Source organism: Dufourea novaeangliae, unplaced genomic scaffold, assembly GCF_001272555.1.
Source record: "Dufourea novaeangliae isolate 0120121106 unplaced genomic scaffold, ASM127255v1 scaffold56, whole genome shotgun sequence".
Classification (NCBI taxonomy): Eukaryota; Metazoa; Arthropoda; class Insecta; order Hymenoptera; family Halictidae; genus Dufourea; species Dufourea novaeangliae.
This window is the reverse complement of record NW_015373942.1, coordinates 6,566,330-6,587,601: the sequence shown is the minus strand read 5'-3', so window position 1 is coordinate 6,587,601 and position 21,272 is coordinate 6,566,330. Positions and strand designations below refer to the sequence as shown.

At 40.6% G+C, this 21,272-nt stretch overlaps 9 non-coding genes across 9 annotated transcripts; 2 read left to right on the top strand and 7 right to left on the bottom strand.

Moving 5' to 3' along the window:
* The first annotated feature begins 8,752 nt into the window (after positions 1–8,752).
* Positions 8,753–8,824, top strand: Trnaq-uug. Its single transcript has one exon. It is a non-coding gene; the product is annotated as a tRNA-Gln (tRNA).
* Positions 8,825–18,342: 9,518 nt separating this feature from the next.
* Positions 18,343–18,436, top strand: Trnay-gua. Its single transcript has 2 exons — positions 18,343–18,379; positions 18,401–18,436. It is a non-coding gene; the product is annotated as a tRNA-Tyr (tRNA).
* Positions 18,437–18,984: 548 nt separating this feature from the next.
* Positions 18,985–19,056, bottom strand: Trnaq-cug. Its single transcript has one exon. It is a non-coding gene; the product is annotated as a tRNA-Gln (tRNA).
* An 87-nt stretch (positions 19,057–19,143) lies between these two features.
* On the bottom strand, positions 19,144–19,215 carry Trnaq-uug. Its single transcript has one exon. It is a non-coding gene; the product is annotated as a tRNA-Gln (tRNA).
* Positions 19,216–19,601: 386 nt separating this feature from the next.
* Positions 19,602–19,673, bottom strand: Trnaq-cug. The gene has a single exon. It is a non-coding gene; the product is annotated as a tRNA-Gln (tRNA).
* Positions 19,674–19,756: 83 nt separating this feature from the next.
* Positions 19,757–19,828, bottom strand: Trnaq-uug. Its single transcript has one exon. It is a non-coding gene; the product is annotated as a tRNA-Gln (tRNA).
* A 92-nt stretch (positions 19,829–19,920) lies between these two features.
* Positions 19,921–19,992, bottom strand: Trnaq-cug. The gene has a single exon. It is a non-coding gene; the product is annotated as a tRNA-Gln (tRNA).
* Positions 19,993–20,085: 93 nt separating this feature from the next.
* Positions 20,086–20,157, bottom strand: Trnaq-uug. Its single transcript has one exon. It is a non-coding gene; the product is annotated as a tRNA-Gln (tRNA).
* A 90-nt stretch (positions 20,158–20,247) lies between these two features.
* Positions 20,248–20,319, bottom strand: Trnaq-uug. The gene has a single exon. It is a non-coding gene; the product is annotated as a tRNA-Gln (tRNA).
* Positions 20,320–21,272: the final 953 nt, after the last annotated feature.

The window sequence follows — 21,272 nt, the reverse complement described above, 5'->3', positions numbered from 1 at the left end:
AAAAATAATAAAAAAGAATGAAAAAAATAGCTCTGCTTAATATCCTTATCTTCGACGTCAAAATACCAAGATACAACATATATATCAGTTTCATACTTTTGAAATAACGATTTGAGGGTCTGGACATGAAATGATTAACTCATCATTTCTTTGGTTCCGAAATAGTTTAACCAACACAGATCCCCAAAGTTGGAAATTTTCACCGATTTTCACGAAAACTACCTTCCACCCAACGAAACCATTCGTTTCATCTATCTATTTATCAACGTGGACAAAAAGCTCCAAGCATTCAAGCCAGCCCGCGATCGCGTGAAAGCCCTGTGTGTGTCTCAGCTCCTGTATCCGCCACAAAGTTACTTATAACCCGTTCTCGCGGGCTGAACACACCGTCGCCTCCCCCCTTCCTCCCTCCCCCGAAAGATATTCATCTCCATCAAGACAAAGCTAATAACTCGAGCGCGGTTCACCGAGCGGAAAGAAGCGAAACTGAGAGAGGTACACCCCATTCCCCCTGTCCTTTTCGACTCTGCCCTTTGAACTTCCGTCCCGCTCGGTCTCTCCGCGACACTGTAGGAGCGAAAAACCATTAAGGCCTGGGCACAATCGCGCGGCGGGTGGTCAAGTCGGCGAAAGAGAAACGCGAGGACACAAGGGATCCTAACACCGTGAGCGTGTTAAAAGAGGGATCGGAGTCAATACGCTTCGCGGCCCTCCCCATGATCAGGGTGAAACGGTCTGGTGAAAGTGAAAATGATAACCAGGAGCAACTGGAGTAATGATCCGAAATGGGCGTGGTCCGGTTTCAGATGCCATCGTCAGATTGTACCCGCATCGGGGCATCTGTTGTACTCCATTTTTGTCACGGCGGGCGTTGATTTCGCGCTGATAAAATTACGGGGACGCAAGAGGGAGAGAGAGAGGGAACTAAGAGACGACAGGGTGCAGTGGCGGATGTATGTAGCGCGATTGGACGCTTCCGTTTCACGTGAACACGAATGGTATAGCTACTACTGGTCCTACCCTCGATCCCCCTTAAGGTTTTGACCCACTTTCGACGACATGGCCGAATATATGGTGGTAAATACGAATGGGGCGATGTTGAACGCGCGGGGCATTGGAGGACCGGTTCTCCAGGGATGTAATGGAAAAAGTTTATGCGTATTTCGTCGTTCCAATGTTGCGAAACTACAATTTTTGGGAATCTCAGCTGAATAGATGATTCAATTTGTTTCTCACGGTTTATTTAACTTAGTGTCTTGCTATGGATTTATTAGGTGTGATCATTAATTCGTGGACTTCGTAATTAATTATTGACTCAAAACCGTCGTCATTTTTTTCGAGAGAGCCAACTGCCCGAGAAATGGCGTAAATGTGTAGAAACAACTTCGATACAGCATGAAAACAACAAAATCAATCACATTTAACAAGGTAAACCGTATGACCTGTACGACCTTGAAGATCGTACCATAGTACATTAATGAATTCGTCTTGACACACGCTTCCATGCAACAAAAAAAAAATATACAACATTCCATTCAAACAATTAAAGGTCCCCTTCCTTGTTCGAAGAACATTGCCAATGTAAAAAATTGATGTACGCTATTACATTGGCCAAAGAAAGCTGTAAAACCTATTCCTCTTTCCTGTTTTTCTAATATTTACCATTTGCGGGGAAAACACTGGCCAGTAATATCGTGAACACCTTGTACATTGGACTATAACCTATTCCACTGCTATTGAATTTTAATTAAAAAGAAAGACTGTCAAATAAATCACTAAACAATATATGCTAGTGGTATCTCTCGGTTCGAACACTGTTCAAACGGTTCCAACAAGAAAGGAACACGGAAGGAGTCGTCGGCGCCGGAGGCGTTCGCGAGGCACGCACGGTCCCACGTTAGTTTTCCACGTCGTTAAGCTGACTGTTAATTCCCGTTAATGCTTCCCGTTAATTACGTATGCATCCCGATACGCGGACGGGACGCAACGGAGCCGAAACGGCTGTGACGCTGCGACGTTCGCATTATGATGCACCCCAGTCGCACGGCACGTGACCGGGTCCGCGAGAACCGGGCCGGATTTTAAAACGCGCGCGGGAACGAAAAAAGGGGGAGGGTTGGTTGTGGAAGGGCGAGGGGGGGGGGTTGACTTCCTCGAGGACGACAACCGACCCCGCCCCGGCGGGAATTAACGCTGGAAAATAAAAGGAGCGTGCAGGTCACGCCTGGTGGCAAAATGGCCCGTGACTAACGTACCTTATATTCGTACAGAGAGACGGGTCTCTGTCGAGTCGCTGGAAAATCGCCTGGCATATTGCGTATACGCGTCGTCGATATTATTAATGGCAGGATGTTAGACAATTTGCCGCGACGACCCCGACTATTACTTCTTTCGGTGGGATTGTTGCGTTAGCATTTGGGGGATTGAATCTGTTGCTCGGTGAACGCTTCCGGTTCCTGTGAATGTGGTAATTATAGGGACACTTAATGTGAATTGGGATTGTTAATTGCATGGGCGTATTTCTATGGTGACTCCGATAATTTATGTATTCGTGGTGCTTTAGACAGTAAAGCTTGTATTTGGGAACTATCAATTTGTGGAGATTCTTGTGGTGGAGTAATGTCTCGATAAGTGCGACGAACTCGGGTCCGTTTCGCAGCATTCGTGGCAAGGCGGAAAGGTCTTCAAGCTCGCTCCAAATGGCGAATTTCATTATTGATGAAACCGAAGAGTTTCTGCATACGAATCTTTAGCCATATTACTCGATAGTTGAACAAGTTACACGTCAACGATATAGATAATGACGAAAAGTTGGACAATTTGCAATGTCCCTGGGCGGTGAAAATTGAAACGCGTTCGACTCGCGTGTCACCTCTCGCGGGGCAAATTCTCTCCCTCGCATTTATAAATAATCGGTGATTTTAATAGGGTTGGGCGGGCAGGAAGCGAAATAGAATATTTTTCGTCGGTGAACGGTTAATCGCGCGGACCCGTTGGAATTATTGTTCCATCGTGATTTCCGCGCCCGGCGTCCATCGATTTATCTGGCCGTGGTGCACTCCGCGCGGAGCATTATGTATTCATGGATATTTTAATGAACTATCACCGCAATGGTCGTCCTCCGCGTCCCGTTATCGCCCCGAGCTGTGCCGTTTCGATTTGGACGAGCGATGATGGATTAAACGGGAACCCAAAATGTCATTCATCGTCGAAGACTAGATATCGAAGACGTTTTTTTCATTCTCTGTGCCGGAAATAAATTTTCTCTGTGATTGTATATGTCTATGTAAATTGGACAGATGGATTTTCTAGTAAAGAGACACATACTCTTCAATCATCTAACCATCAATTTGTTAATAATACTTTCTTTGGTGATTACTTCTCACTTTTCGTCCATGAACCCAAACGAGTGAACTTTACACAACACTATTGGCATGTTTTATGTCTTCAACGTCTGTTGAAAGTGAGGAATGTGCGCACCAGAGGACATGCAATTGGATAGAAAACATTTTGTATGCACACTTTTTCCACAGTTTTACCGGCCATTTAATTTATAGGTCCTTTATGATGTGTTTCTAAAATATTTAAATATTTTTACCTAAATATTTCTAAATTGTTACTGTCGAGTGGGTTGTTCATTAGTATGCAGGCTAGATTAATTACAGATCCACAAGAAAAGTAAATATAAATCATTGGATTATTTTTTCATTGCAGGACAGAATTACAGTAAGACGAACTTTCGCATAGATCAACGTAAACAAATATTTATTTGTTAAATTAAAAACTTATAGATTGAATTGTATCCGATGGGAGAGTGAATAAGTTATAAGGAACAGAAAAGAATGGAGCAGATCGGTCACGTTCTCTTCGACGCGAGTTTACTCAATCACCGAGTTGCCTGGAGCACGTCCTGGAACTCGGTCGACTCCTTTAGAGCGATTTCAAGCTTGAGCTTGATTATCCCTTCGTTGCTCCGGGCTTCTCAAGTCGTAATTGAGTTCACCGGCTAGAGCTGCCGCGCTCTAAGTACTCCTGCGGAAGGAACTTTCCCGACCTCTGAAAGATTCTCCCTTCCAACTTATTATATACTTTCATGACGTTACAAAGTCTTGATCATCGCTATTATCCACGTATTCAGAAACTATAGAAGAAAAACAGATTCGAATGGGTACGCTTATTAACAATAGAAGTACTGAAGATGAACGTGTCTCTATTTCTATCGTGTTGGTAAAAGGAACAACTTGTTGAAAATACAGAAATCGTTAATTATTAATGAATTCCTTCGCTTATGTATTGCAATCAAAGTTATGAAAAATCTCAGAAAATTCACTTCTATGATATTTTTATCATTTTCGCAGCAGCGAAACAACGCATTGGACAGCGAAATAAAAACTTTTTTTTCATTCCTTTAACCCTTTAACATCCAGAACTTTAAATCGTTATTTCACAATTATGAGACTGATACATATGTGTTATTTTCTTATTCTGAAGTCGAAAATATCGATATTAAACCAATCTATATATTCTTAAGTGTTTTTTTTTAAATTTATTTTTAGAGGGAATACTTGAATCGAATGAGATATACTTTACATGTGTAAAATTGCAGATCCTTGCTCACGAATGGTACATTTTTTAAATGAATATTGAACCTTGAATTTATCCGCGTATCGATGTCCAGACGTTACGGGACCGTCCTATATAAACATGACGAGTGTCGGTTTAACATTGTAATTGCATCGGTTATTATCGTTGATTTATTGAAAGCGTGAATTAATATCCTGCGATCCTTCGTAACGATCCGAATATAATTCCCACCCGACCTTGGGGACATTAGGAAATAAGGAAAATGCGATAATCGACTCGATTCGTATACGCAAGATCGCCACCTCCACCAGTGAGATTGGCAATACATACATGTACATATACGCGGGGATTGCTGATGTACGCTACGTCAGGCTGAAATTACCCAGGTAGAAATGATCGATCCAATTAAGCACACGATGTAACGGAAATGTATAATCGTATCTAGAGATGGTTAAAGACGGTCGTGCGTATAATTGGTAACATATACGATCGTTCCCATCCACGGCTAATACCGCAGCGTAATGATAAAATCTTTAATAAAGTGCCTGGTTAACCGGGCGATGAATCTTCCGTGGTAAGTGGTGTTCAATTTAAGAACCGCAATAACATCCAGTGAAATATCGTCGATAAATTCGTGGCCGGTTTGTTTTTAGGGAAATTCGCGTGGATTTTACGGCGGTGACGTTGAATCGTTAAAAGGATACGATTTAATAAATTGCGAACGGCAGCTGCTTAAGATGTTCCAGCCGCGGAATTAGAGGATCATCCCACCAAACGGATATTTCCATTCGTTCAGGTATCACGGCGAAATGAGTCCTCCGGTTCTGTATATGCTGTATTAAATCGAAGCATTAATTAACTGGAACTAAACAATTTCACCTATGTGTTTATCGTATTATCGAAGTTTGTGAGACTTCAGAAAATGAGTCGCGTGTAAATAAAAGAATATTTAATGCATACGCTTAATTGATTATCTTATTTATAAATTTAGGAACATAACTGGAATAAACGTAAGTACACTTATTATTAGTGTTATTTAATTCTTGTTAGGTTGTGGGATATAAATGCCTGACCACCAGCACATTTTCGTTCCAAACAATATTTACAATTCTTACTTTATTTGTTATTATTTTCGACAACATATTTGAACTACATACATGACCCTCTAAACGTAGAAATGTTGAATTTTTCATGAAAATCGAGAAAAGTAAAATTTCGCGAATTTTGCATTTTTGACAAGATATTCGAATTCAGCAACCCCACAAACACGATAATACCGATTTCTATAAAAATCCAATCAAGTTATGAATTTTGGTCAGCTTTTCGGGAAGAAGGACCACCGATGCGTCGTCCCATCGATCCCGTTTCTCCCGGAACAATACGTGTCGGAACAGGAGGGTTCGAGCGTATCAGCACCTATTCAGGAATCATTTCAATTGCGCGAGATATCGTGGTCGGTGTGAAAAGACGTCAGGAGCCGGCGGGATCGCGTCAAAGGCACGCGAGAAACGTCGTCGACGGGGGCCGCGCCTATCGTCGAAATGATCAAATGCAAACCGTAAAGTGAATCTCATTAGCGATGCCTTGATGCATAGGACGTCTGCGGGGGGGGAGGGTTTGCGTCGCTTTGATGTCGAACGAGCTGCTGTCGCTGCCCTCGAGGGCCGCAGCACGCGGCATTATTGTTGGTCGTGAGACGAGGCTGTTTCTAATTATCGGAAAGGAACCGGAAGTCGCAGTCTGCGACGCTCGAGCGTTGCACAGAGGGAACCGCTCGGAAAACGAACGAACGAGAGTCGTTGGTCGCGTGAGGGGATGTCGAGAGGCCACGGGGAAAGACAAAGCCAGAGAGGGGGGGGATCGATGGCCCACCTGTTCTTTCGGCTCCCTTTGATGAATGGCGGTTGCGGATGGTCACGTATATACCCGGCCCGCTTTCATTAATCATATTGACAGTATAGGATGATCGGTGTCAAGTATGTTATGTGTCCATGGGCCCCCCTCAGATCGCGGTTTGTTTGGCTTTCATTAATATTCGATTCGGGCACAATGGCAAATGAATTTGTTCGGAGGCTACGAGTAATTTGTGATCGAGAGGGAGGAATATAATTTCGTCGACGGGTTGTGTTTTGTGTTTCTTTTGGACACGGTGTATTCATATACAGACGATTCGGTGTTACAGGGATGAAGATGCAGTTTCGAGTTCATTATTGTGTTCTTCGACAGTGTGTCCACTCGATCTTAATCTTGTCGGTTGTTTAAGCGTTAAACGATAGCAAAATGATATATTTTTTACTACGTTACTTGTAATTAAAATGTTTATTTCATAGTGTATTACACCTTACGAATCATTTACACATTTGAATATCGGAGTTTCTATTCTTGTGACTGGGTCATGGTAAGGTGCGTTTGTCCAGGTCTTTGTTATTAACAATACAAGTATCTACGTGTTAGGTTGCACATTCATTATTAGACTGCGGATAGTCGTGAAACTTCCCTTCTGTTGTTAGATATATAGCTAAATTTTTCAGAAATTGCTAAGGAAATAACATATAATAAGATGTACATATGTTGAATTTTTAATAAAAATTAATTCTGCATATCAAAAAAATTTTTTAATTTTCCCTCTTATTTAACAGCTCAAAGGCATATACCCCTCAAAACGCATAATGTTCCTCATTCGTACCTTAAAACAAGACAAGACTTAATATAAAGTCGAATCTCGATTCTGGAAGCAACCGGTGAGAAAAACGGAATCGACACCTGCCGGCCACCCTGACGTCACGTAATTTCAGCCCATTAAATAGCCTAGTGGGGGTTACGCGATGTTTCCTACGTACCGACGATTTCTCTTTAATCGTTTGCCCGGGCGCAGTCACCGTGCAATAGTTCGGCCGTGAATCGGCGCGAGGAAAATAAATTCGTGTGGGCACGGGGTCCACGAGCACATGTCACACTGATTGCACATCCGGTTCCGGCGCCGTTGGGCACGGGAGAGACGAGTACGCGCCATTATAAAACCGGCCCCAACGAAAAGAAACATAATATTTATTGCCGGCTTCCGTTCAATTAGGGGTTGACACGACGTGCCGCGGCGAAGGGGGATGGTTACCCTGTTGAACCCGTCCTCTTTTCCAACCCCCTCGGCGGCGATGCTTTCTCTCTTGGCTTGTCGATGCTTTCGAAATCTATGTTCACTTTCACCCTATCCCTCCCCCTTCAGGGTAGGGTGTGTTCTGAATTTATATATTATTCGCCCTCTTCCGAATCGGGACGACACTCGCGAAATGGCTCGAGAGGATTTCTTTCTCCCTTTTCACCCCGACGACCGTGACGGGGACGTGGGGTCGGGGGTGTCGAGAATGTGGGAAGGGGTTTGTAAATTACCATTATGTTCTCTCCTTTTTTTTTGCGTTCGCGAAAGAATGAACGAGACCGGGCCGTGACACTAGTCGTGGCTTATAGTCGGATTTGATGCCAGATCGAGGGGTTGAGAGGGAAAATCTCGGATTTGTCGATTGAATGAACGATCTGTGAAAATAGAGGAGGCGATACGTAAGTAGTTTATTCTATACTGTGATTTTGTTGATTTGTAGATGTAGGCTTAACAGTTGTTTTTCTACTGTAGAAAACCAATTTTTGCTTTCTTTTCCATTGTGTGTGTATTTTGGATTTGGTTAAAGAAATGAAAATTCAAATTGCTTGTATTGCTTCTTATATGTGTATAAAAATGCAGAAATACGAACGTCATTATGTAAGAAAGTTTTCTATTTTGTAATAAGTAGAGTTAGGTCAATGAATAGAACATTCCTGGCCATAGACTTAAAATAATTTTTTACGTTTTTCTTGTAATAAATAACGTTACTATTCTTATTACCATTATAATATTCGTTATACCGTGATTAATAAATAATATAAACGAATACGAAGTAGACTAACGCAAAATAATCAACTAAACTTTCAGACACATTTACATTTTAGTTTTACTCTTACACTAAAGGTATCGCTTAGAGCAGAAAAGTCTGCACGAACATAACCTATTTGTCATATTACTTATTACAAATCAATATATAACAATAGAACCACAATAAACAGTAACCCAAGACCATTGATTTGTTCGTATCGACCGACGGAAAATGGAACCTAACGAAGCACACACTAGCACGACGGTCCCATGGTGTAATGGTTAGCACTCTGGACTTTGAATCCAGCGATCCGAGTTCAAATCTCGGTGGGACCTAATATTTTTTTCATTCGAATTTCCCAATAAAATATCATCTATTTCCCACTAGTCACCATATTTTACCTACAATAAACTTTTTCCAAAGCATTCATGGATAAAAAAAAAATCATTCTCGTCGACGAACAACTTTGTCGTCGACTTGGATTTCGTATTCTCTTTTGCGGTATAGCACACGGTACAAGTCGTATCGCGCGATCGCAATATTGTAATGCATTTTCGTTGCTCAATTATTTTTAATGGGAGCCGATTAAAACGCGACACGTCACGTCTCACGTGTCACCGATCGACGTGACACGTCTCAATATACGCGGGAAATCCTCGTGTTGGCCGCCCCGGTCGATCGGTAATTATATAACGCCCAGATCCATCGCGGGCCTGGGCTCTAATCGCGATAATTCATTTATTATACATGCAATTCGATAATTCACGGGAGGCGAACACGGGGTCCTGTTATATCGCACGGTTCCACGAAACACGTGTACAGGTACTCGCAAGGACTCGGACGCGTCGTCGTCGGGGGCTTATCTCGAATCTGTGCATCGTGTGTGGCTACCTGTCGTGCGGCTCGCGGAATCAAAAATACATCGACGCTCCAATTATCGAGGAGGTAGTCGAAATTAAGGGTTAGCCCCGTGGTGATGTTGAAACAGTGTAAGTAATGCAGTACCGATGACAGATTACGTTCCGCATAAGCTGCCATAAAGAATTGATTAAAATTGGACAAATTACAAACACGCGCGTATACGTTTAATAATTCAGTCACGAACGGCTCTCTGTGTGTCGCCCGATCGCTGTTGCACTTTAGATAATAAAAAGATGCACGATCAAAGTGGTGTGGAACATTATTGCCCGGGGCTGAATCAGAGAACACGTCAATTATTTTGTGTGGCTTTAGCGAGCCAGAAGATTTTCTATTCTTCAGTGGCAATAATTGATTAAACAATTTTATTAGTCTTTTCTGTGAAACTGTAGAAAGTATAAAGCATTGTATAATATGGTAAGTCAAAAGATTTTGTATCTCGTAGTGACAATAAATAATAAAACTTTCTCGGAAATGATAGAAATGGTTTCGATGGTTAATTATTTATGGGCAAGAAGTTTAAGAATGATCATATTATATGAACAATTGCTGTAGCATGTGCCACTTGTGGTAAGAATTAGAAATTTTAGACCCCAGGAGTTCTTTTATACCAGTTCTGTAGTTCTGACATTTACAAATAATATACTTTGCAGAAAACTAATCGTTAATGTTGAGTACCTGGTCACTGATTACACCAGAAAAAACCTAACATTTCTAGACAGTCACATTTGCAATCCTCTGAATGTAATTTAATTGTAGAATACTGATACAAATGGTAACTGTCCAAGTCAAACATGAATTACAGTTAACGACATCCTGATCATCTGTGCAAACTTATGAAATTATAACACTACTTTCTTCAGCATTAAACTTACGTAAAACAACACGATGTCTTCAAATAGATAAATCTCCAATTATCGTCACTATTGACGAAATCAGTAATCTTTCATCATCTCCATGTATCCCCCGAAATTACGCTCGCATTTTACGAAACACTTTGCATCCCCCCGTCCATCGGGCACAGCCGACAGAAATTATCGATTCATGCGACAAGCATCCTCAATCCCGTTGGCTAACGTGTCCGGCCGTCATCGATCACAATCGCAAAACGCCAAACGCGAATAGTAAAATTACGCAAATTACACGTTCCTCCCTGTTCCCGTCGCTTCTTCACACACGCGAACGCATTATTACCGCGCGTTTCCCAGTATCAACATTAATCAACCGGGCGAGCATCCAATATTTCCGTCAATGTTGCGCCGTTCGATCCGCCAGCAAAATTGGAACGGAGTTGGGGGGCGGGGGGAGACGAGTTTTCCTGATCGTTCTAACCGACGTTTTCCGCCAGTGAAATATACGCTCGAGTTTATCGTAATCTCTGGCCGGGCAAAAATGGCCGTACCGCGCGTTTTTATCCGCGGCGCGCGTAAACAGCGGCTTTACGATTCCGTCGAGACAGCGTATTGTCAGGTGGGACGGGCTCTCTTGCCCATCCATTTACGCCCCGCAGGTGGCCATTTATACAAGTTGCCGTGAAATAAACACACTTTTTTTTCCGTTCACCTTTGGAGCTAATTTTTCGGTGGAAAAACGACACGCAGGCCGCGGATTTTGTGTCTCTCTGGTGGGAAATAGCTTGTTAGTAGATGGATGTTATATTGACCGGAATGAAAGACGGCTCTCAAAGAGTGTACAATGATAAATGTTATTCTTTGTAACCCTGTATTATCTTGAATATTAGCGTGTCTTGAATATCCTTAGCTACGGTGATGGCCTATTCATGCTTGAAATTTACTTCGTCTTTTCAGAGAAGAAGTATTAGGTTTTATAAGGGCCATTTTTCATGCCATCGCGGTTGAGAATAATAAATAGAATTATTAATCTTTACGAGCAAAAATAATTACAGAAGAAACATTACGATCTAAATAGAGGAACGAGGTATACGAAGGAGTAAAGAGCTAACACGAGTCGCTATTGCTAGGATAAACATCCACAAAGAAAGAGGAGTTTCCCTGAAACACGGAGGTGGACATTAATGGAGGTCGTTTATGCCACATCACGGGGTTTTTATTACAGCTGCATCACATCCGCTGATAAACATTTTTATAAGCCATTGGAATTAACACCAAGAGGCGTATACTGGAGCAGAATTGTATTAATAATTCATTTTAGATGGTGCGACCGGCGATCTTCCGCTTTGATAAATTTTTCATCGTCATTTATGATGTCACATCTAATATTAAATCTTTGAATCAATAAGTAACACTACAAAAATTTCTCGTCTTAACTAAAAGAAACGACAAAATTATCATTTTTTTACATTATTTGAAAACATCAGAGCAAAGCTCAAATTCACCATTTATATCATAAAATGTAAAATAAAGTGTAACAGAAGAAATTCATTAACACTAGAACACTACCAAAGCAATCATACTGACTGGTTAATATACTCTTACAACGATCATTAAAATGTTACAACAATGTATTTCCTCAGATGTTTAAAACTTTGATTGCGACATATAAGTGACAAAATAAATTAATTTATAAATTTGTATATTCTAAAAAGTTTATCATATTGATCGATCCGATGAAAATATCTATACGTATATCGTTGGTAGTTTCAGTGTTAATACACATTTAAATCGTTATTATATTCCATCAAGCACATTTGCACCACATAAGCATAAAAACTGCAATTCAGTCGTTATTCAACACCACCGCGTCACGCACCGCAGTTCACGATCTAGAAGTTCCATTTTAGAATCCTTCGTGATGACAATTCAAACAAGCAATCGATAACCTACGCCCCGCACTTCGTCTTACCAGATCATCATTCGACAATCCCCGAAATCCACAGGTGTTGATATCGTGTTTCTAAGATATCAGCGAACGAATAATCGGTTATGGTAACCGCGTCGTCGGCGCTCGGCAATCGGGAACAAATGGGCCGTGTAAGTGATCGACGCTCATTAATCCCGTCGGAATGGTCGGTTCTTGTGGACCAGATTCCCGGGAACGATCGTGGATAGCGAAATCAGAAGGGGCAGAAGGGAGGGCGAAGGGGTGGCAGACTACTACCGGAGGACATTTTCCTACGATCGTTACCGGAAGTTCATCAAGATGTGACAACGCTACCGTGAAACTCTGGCGCGCTCGTAAAATACTTTCTCAATTTAAATTCGAGCGAGACGATCCCTTGGAAGTTTCCGGTTAACGAGCGGAACCCCGTAACTCAGCCGGACGATAAAATACCCCCGCGTAATGACGGAACGTGTAATCGGGAGTCACACGAGCCATCGTCCCTGACACTTCGCCCGCGGAATTGCATCGTCCGCGGATAGACGTTCCAACGGGGCCCCCAGACGGTATCAGGAACACCGTCGTCGTCGTCGGGACAGTGTCGCAGACCTATTCCATTCCTCGCGATCGCCGTGATCCGTGGGATCATTCTGTGCGGTGAAATTCGGGCCACAGAGCCATTCTATTCTTTTCCACCGCGAGCGTTCCATGGGAATTCATTGAAATTGTTTCGCCAGGAGAGGGTTCAGAGATAATGGGAAGATATTCAGAGATCTTCGTATTTACTACCTGGTCTGTAAAGGTCAAAAATTCGATTACGTTTAAGAATTTGTTAATATTATTTCCATCCCTCTAAAATCCCTGAGAGAAGTGTTTTCAATTTTTACTTTTATCTTTGTAAGTCTCTTCGTAAAATGACACTTTGTATAAAACTCCACAGTCTAATGATAACTATTCGTCTTCAGTTGTGTGCATGTGAGTGTTCATTGTTGAAAATTACCTTGTTAATTAGTAATACGTTAATGATAGTACTGATAAATTGAAATACACTGTATCATGTACTTTGTCTGCAGGAAAATGTGATCTCTACCGTAACTGTACTGATGTGTACAACAATAATTCATTGATCCTCGCAATTTGTTGCATTATTCGAAGAACCATCCAACTTCAATTGCTCAATAAAACCGTTCACTGTTCCAAGTGCCATTCCGATCGGAATCATAAACTTCAGGAGTACTACGGTGGCTATTAAATGGTACAATGAACCAAGTAAAAGAAACATGACGGTGAATTAAAAATGAATTACATACTAAATCGGTTTTATCGTTTTATCGCGTGAGGTTCAGTTGTATTAACCAAACGACAATATCGTCTCTCTAATCAGTTTTAAATATCATACTGTCCATGTTGAAAAAATTGTACATTCCTACACTAACTGTAGTTGTCTGTTTCAATTTACATTAATATTTATATAAATTCAATAACAGTTGCCTTAAATACTACTTATATATCTGCTTTTACAATAAACTTATAATATTATTTGCATAAAATGTGAAATTTATCCATCGCAAATAATTCCCTCGTCAGTATCTTGCAAATCTTTCATACGATCTTCGAAGCTTTATAAAGATTTCGTAAGTTTGTCGCGGAAATTTCTATTGCTGTATTAATCGTAGATGTTTGTAATAAATTGCAGTATTCATTTGTTAGATTCAATTTGTTGTTATTACATGTGGATGGGTGTCGCGTAGTTTTGGACTAGCAGATTCTGATCGGTCTATATTTCCGAAACTCTCGACGTGGCTGTAAAGCGGTGTTTCCGAATGGTGGGCCGTCTTATCCTGCAGATAGCGAGGCGTTTCTCGTGAACTTTAGGGAATCGAGGGGGGTAGCGCGTTTGGGACGCGGGGACATTAAGCCGCGACTCGATTGGATAACAAACATTTTATCGCGTTTAATTTTGAGAGCGGTGCTCGCTCGAACGGCATTAAAGTTTAACAGCTTCTTCGGCAATAAATAATATTATGCACGCGAGCCCCTGCGCTCTCCCCACCACCGCCGTCACTCGCGGCGCGGAGTGTGCCGCGGGGGCAATTAAATAAAATGCGATACCGTTCGAGTTATGACTGGAATCTTTATGGTTTATGACCACGGCGTATTCCTTAAATCGGAGCATAAAGTAACTTTGCCTCCCCCATCCCCCAGCCCCATCGTTTATGCGGCCAGCGTTCGTGCGAGCGAAAACGATCGTTCAGGCTTTTTCGTTTAGCCTCGAGAATGGGGCGGGAAATTAGTCGGTTGGATTTTGGTGCCGTCAATAACACGGCGCCTCTTGGGGCGTGAAAATTGTGTTGCGTATGAAAATTACTTGCTGCTTTTCGTAATACATATATTAGGTGTACCCACAAGTCCACGATTCTTTTTTCAATTGTGAGACGATATACATATACAGTGAGTAGTGACAGCGATCTGTTGTGTTTCTTAGATAGGCTAGGGTCTTCTTGTACGGTGAGTTTATTATTAATAATATACTTCGGAAATATTTTGCATTGAAAGTATATTTATAAACGTATATGAATTTAACGTGAAATAGCTATCTTTGATATTTTGGGGCCAGAAGTCCATCGTTTAAGCAACTGATATTTCTCTATTATTCAAGAACGTGGTACTATGTTACTCAGTGAAGCAAAGAATGCAGTAACTTATAGTACTAATAATACTAGTAACAGTACTAGTATTACATTACACATCGCAAGCATTCCAAGATTCGAAGCCTCGATGTTTTGCGTAATCAACGATACGGATAATCGAAGAAAATCGCCCACCGTACAAAATCTTTTAAATATCAGGAGAATGCAAAAGCCTAGCCGTGATTCGATCACCGTTCGCAATTTATGTCCCCGGATCCCTCCGAGTCGGCGATAAAACCGATGCCAAGCAAAGACAGGCCCCGGATATCGCTCGATCGCCTGGAAATTTTGCATATTTTTAATGGCCCGGAGCTTCTTGGGCCAATTTCTCGTTTCGCCGTAAAGCCCCCCAAATACTCGAGATTTATAGCCGTCGCCCGCGTCAATTATAATCCGTTTCATTCGAAAGGTGGCGCGCGCGCTCGAGGCGTAACCCTTCGCAGCTCCAGCGACACACCGTCGAACTTATATCGTAAAAACGATATTAGAACTCGCGTCCCTCGTTCTTAGGTTCCCCGTGGAGGGTCGCGCGACACGAAAGAATTCCGTCGAGGGTGGAACGTTTAAATAAGACGCGAAATTTTTTATACGTCGAAAGTACAGCGCCGGTGTAAAAGAGGCCGGCCCGAAACGATCTAAACAGTGTCGTTGCCGGATGGCCCCGGAAACGGACCCTCTCCCCCGGTACCGAATGATTACCGTGACGAAGGCGCACAATGTCGCAATTTAACTGCCCCTTAAAAATTGTTTGTCTACAAGACGGTTTAACAACACGGGCCTTATACGATCTCTCGTTTCGTTCGCCCCCGTTACTTCCTGCGTTTCGAACGCTTAAGGCGGATTTTAATGTATGCGCGGAACCATGATGGCGGACTGCTGCGAGAAAAGGAGGATCCGTGAAATCTTAATTCTTTGTTGAGACGAATATATTAAATTTTATGCACTCGTGGTAAAATAATAACTCGTTGAAATACTTTATTATAGTTCAAATGTATTGTTAATGTACATCTACCATTAAATGTATACTCGAAGAAACATTTACCTAGTTTTCTTTGACAGAATATGTATATAATACCAGAAAAGTAGAGCGCCATCCAATAAGCTTTGCGACATTACAAAACTCAAGGTTTCAAACATATTTTGTATGCATCAACGTAATAGAATCTTGATTCTGGATTTCGTACAGAGAATTTGCAACCTTGACCTGCATTTTTGATTCGAAAAGCTTTGAATTTAGAAACAGAAGACACTCGAGTATATTACTTGGAACCTCCAAAGACGATATTTGTCGGACAAACCATTTTATTAAAAACTTGGTATTTCCATTCGGTCTTCGACGCAACGCCGTAAATTCAGTAAGCTTGAAGCCAATTTTCTTCCTTTTGTATAAAAATTCGCTATTTCGACGCAACGCCGTAAATTCAGTAAGCTTCAAGCCAATTTTCTTCGTTTTGTATAAAAATTCACTGCGTCGATTGTCCCTATTACCTACATACTCCGAATACTTTTCGAGATCACTGCAGATAGAACGTTGCGATCCCCGTGACCGAGTTTTGGGAGGAAAATGAACGTACCACGGGCGACGGAACAGTCTTTCGGTGATTCTACGTGTCTGACCATGACCTGGAAAACTCTACTTGGTCCCGTTTTAGCTAGGACAACGTGAAGGGTGACGGAGAAAGAAAGTCGGTCACTTAAATGGAATTATAAAAGAACTTTCGTGGGGAGAGGAACCTATGTAGATTCCAATGTGTCCTAGAAAGATTATATTAATATTTTGAGTTTATTTCTGAATATATTTTCTTTAGTATTATTAATATAACTTAACCCCGCTCACTGTCTTCTATACAGGACATCAATTTTATCAATGGGGTACTAATATCAGAAACATAACAGGTCCTGTATAGTGAAGAAAAACAGTGGTGGGATTAAGGAACTATAATCTATCTGGTATTATTTACAAAAACATACAATTTACAATTGACAAATAAATAACAATGATCATTCTTTCAGTATCATTTCCGAATGAACATACAAAAGTTTATCAATCGAAAATCTCAAATTCTTAATGTATACGAAAGTCCAGTCGTTCCATTTTGAAATCTCAGAGGTAAAAAGAAGCATTCAATCGACGTTCCTCTAGAGAAAAAAGACCAGGGTACAATTTCCTTTACACCGTGAAAACTGTCGTGGGATCTACAAATACGAGGCCGTTGGAATGCCTCATTAAACATTCGTTTCTCATTAAACCAGAGTGCGATCTAGCTCCTTAATTCGGCGATGAGGAGTAATTAAGCGGCGCGACGAAGAGTTTGGGGAAGGTGAGGGGATAAAGAGAGAGAGCGCTGAGGAGGCACTTTGTTTCGCAGTAAACCGGGTTTAATGACTTCATGTAAAAATACCCCATCGACTTTACGATATAGCCTCCCACCCCCTTGCCATCCTCCCAACCACGTTTCAGCTTTCCGCTGTCTATGCTACGCGGGAAGATCCTCTCTCTGTCTCCTCGTGGGGGTTTTCGGCTACGACCATAATTTTATAGTTTTATGTAAACTGTATCGGGCCATGAAACACGGGAAGCTACGATGCCTTGATGGTGATTGGCGTGCACGCCGAGATAGAGAGGACCTCGACGGGTATAAAATTTTCACGATGCTCAGTCTCGGCCGGCTTTGACACGCAATTCTTTTTCGCTCGCCGCCTCGAGACGTCGTAAATAAGTGATAACTGTATCGCCGACCGGCGAAACGTAAGATTAAACCGCATCGGCAGGCGATCCTCCGAGTGTTTTTCGAGGTGGCGACTGTCGCCACGCGGAAAACGCGAGGAACCAACAGGGATAGGTCGAGAAAATTCAGTGTGGCGCTTTGGGTTCAAAGGCAGCGAATATTGGGCCCTGATAGAACAAAGTCCGTTAATATAATGAAACTGCGTTTGCATTTTGACTAGTAACTGATTTGACTGGGATACAGCATTTAATAACAAGCCTCACTGTTTATTTTTCTTATTATAAGTTTTGAAGGATTAGTAATAGAACGGAGGTTTCATTACAGTTTTATTAAAAGTTCCCTTTCACAATGGTCTGCACAACTGTATACTTAAAATAATGTCTTATGCAGAATTGTAATAGAAATGTGATATGTGATACTCTGCATCTTTATGCTATCTTTTATGCTCTGTACATTGTATTGGTAAAATTAGTTGTTTTCAAGAAAGTTAGGATAATTGTGGTCTGAAGGCATATGGTGTAGAAAAAAAATTAAATTAGGTGCAAGGTACGTTGCAGTGGTTCATTTCAGTACAATGTGACTCTTCTGCCACTATGTTATAGTCCTATAATTTCTTTTTTCTATATTTGTTATGAATATTGTTTCAAGTGAATACCGTATTGCAAATGCAGTACAAGGTCATTGTATAAATACAATCAATAAGAAGCGACTTCCAATCCTTCGATAGCTCAGTTGGTAGAGCGGTGGACTGTAGTTGAAATGGTTACGAATGGACATCCATAGGTCGCTGGTTCGAATCCGGCTCGAAGGAAATGTTTTTTTCTCTTCCCAATTTTTCAGTTTTATTTAAACAAATTTACAACGATCTTGTTGATTACTCCATTTTTCAATATTTTATACAATAATTCAAATTATACATATAAAATATTGTACAATTACGTGAAACACATTTTTTAACTATGAATCGATAGCAACGAGGTGCGAAATGGAAAAGTTACGATTTTATTTAGACATTTTTTTTAATTAATAATGAAATCGAAATTCCATAGGAATCTAAATAACTTTCGAAACAAGCTAAGAGTTATAGAAACCCCAGAGAAAATTGAAGTTTTCTTTACAGCACAAATGGAACTATCTCCAGCTGAAATATATTTGGCAACGGTTATTTTTAGCGAACTCAGAAATAAACCTTATTCTAAAGAGAATTTTAAACGAAGACTGTCGAATGCAAGACAGAAATGTATTTTGCTTGATATGTCTATGGTTATTATTAAAATAAAGTACAAATGTTTCTGACACTGTATGATCAACAGAATATTCATAATTGAAATTTAAAAAAAAATCAATTCAAAAAGAAAAAGGTCCCACCGAGATTTGAACTCGGATCGCTGGATTCAGAGTCCAGAGTGCTAACCATTACACCATGGGACCTGTTAAAAGGGGTAGTTTTTGTTACCCTTATCACAGAGCTAAAGCGGTTCTCGTAATCATATTAAAAGTGTTACAAAAAAGGGTATTAGGTTCCACCGAGATTTGAACTCGGATCGCTGGATTCAAAGTCCAGAGTGCTAACCATTACACCATGGAACCTCACGGTCGATCGATCGTTAATTTCAACATTATAATAATGATAATTATTATATTATAAAGTTCGAATTGATTTTTTCCGTAAAATTCAAATGAAACCATTTAATAATTGGAAGCAAGGCATTGAGTTACGAATAATAAAATTGCCATTGAGTCATAGTAGTAACTATTACTACTTTCATTGAATGTGAAATGATAGGTCTTTTATTGTTTTTATGATTGTCAAACAACGTACATGTTTAGAGTCGCTTTTAAATAATTATAGATATAAATGAAAGGATATTTGCAACTGGTAGTTGGGATATGGAAAAAATACATAATTATACTGATTCATTAGTATTCAATATATTCTGAAATTGTTATTAATATTTAAATGATAAAAAAAAGGTAGGTCCCACCGAGATTTGAACTCGGATCGCTGGATTCAGAGTCCAGAGTGCTAACCATTACACCATAGAACCCCTACATACCCAACTTTTTCCAAGGTTTTCAGCATTTTCCAGTTTTTACTTTAGTTATTGGTAATACAAAAGTTTAAAAATCAAGGTTCCACCGAGATTTGAACTCGGATCGCTGGATTCAAAGTCCAGAGTGCTGACCATTACACCATGGAACCACTTATTTAAACAATTTTCATTATTGTTTATTGTTCTTCGGTATTTCAGCAAAACTAATAATATAATACAGGCCATAATAATGCAAAAATGCAGGTTCCACCGAGATTTGAACTCGGATCGCTGGATTCAGAGTCCAGAGTGCTGACCATTACACCATGGAACCACTTATTTAAACAATTTTCATTATTGTTTATTGTTCTTCGGTATTTCAGCAAAACTAATAATATAATTACAGGCCATTATAATGCAAAAATGCAGGTTCCACCGAGATTTGAACTCGGATCGCTGGATTCAAAGTCCAGAGTGCTGACCATTACACCATGGAACCTCTTGTTTAAACAACGTACATTATTATTCATTAATATTGTCATTTTGTGTATTTAATAACATAATACAACCCGGAAAGAAACAAAAATGCAGGTTCCACCGAGATTTGAACTCGGATCGCTGGATTCAAAGTCCAGAGTGCTGACCATTACACCATGGAACCTCTTAATAATGTTAATTTTGCTCCTTAATCATTATTGTATTTATCGTGCATATATAATTATCTAATTGGTCCGCGTGAATCGAACTGTGGCACCGTTGCGATCAGAAAAAGGCCAAAGGTTTCGTTGATACTCAAATCGCAATTATCTTAAATCTTTCTTTTATTTGTTACTCTCACTTTTATTTCGAACTAGAAGTTACGCCAATCGTATGTAATACTTACATCTAAATTGTAATTATTCTTTTATGTACTAGCTTTCAAATCTACTTCCTATTATTTCGATGATTTTTCTGAATATCTCACTAAAATGATATCGTGGACACATTCTGACTGAATTCTACAGCAAACAACTGAACATATGAAAGAAACAACTACACGTCGCTAGCATAATAAACAGAGGGTTCGTTAACAAATGAAAGAACCAATCAATTACTTCACCTTTATTATACTATAGTACTACTACAAATATACAGCTACCCGAAATTCGCAATGATCGCTATCAACCATCACAAGTACTCTCTCCCTCCAAAGACCCAACCCTCTAAAACAATCGTTCCTCTGAAAAAAAAACCTAGAAACCATCCACAATTCGTGAAACTCACACGATCCTTAAAATCACATTAAAAACATACATCCTTCGATCATCACCAACTACTCCCAGATCTCCAATACGTACCGCGCAAACTCAAGCACACCCAGCATCCCCTAAACCCACCTTCATTCCCAGAAACATTCGCGTTCTTCGATCTTCCGGAAAGACGGTTCCCTAATCGCGACCCAATCAACATGTCCATGATTTCGCCTCGTATGTTGAACCAATCACCGTCATCGCGGTCCAGCGGATCCAAGGGAGTCCGGTGACGGTCGCGCGCCACCCCGGAAACCACTCAAATTAATTTCAAGTCAAAGCATATTCTCCGATTTGACGTGTTCCCCGGTTGACGTGCAATCAG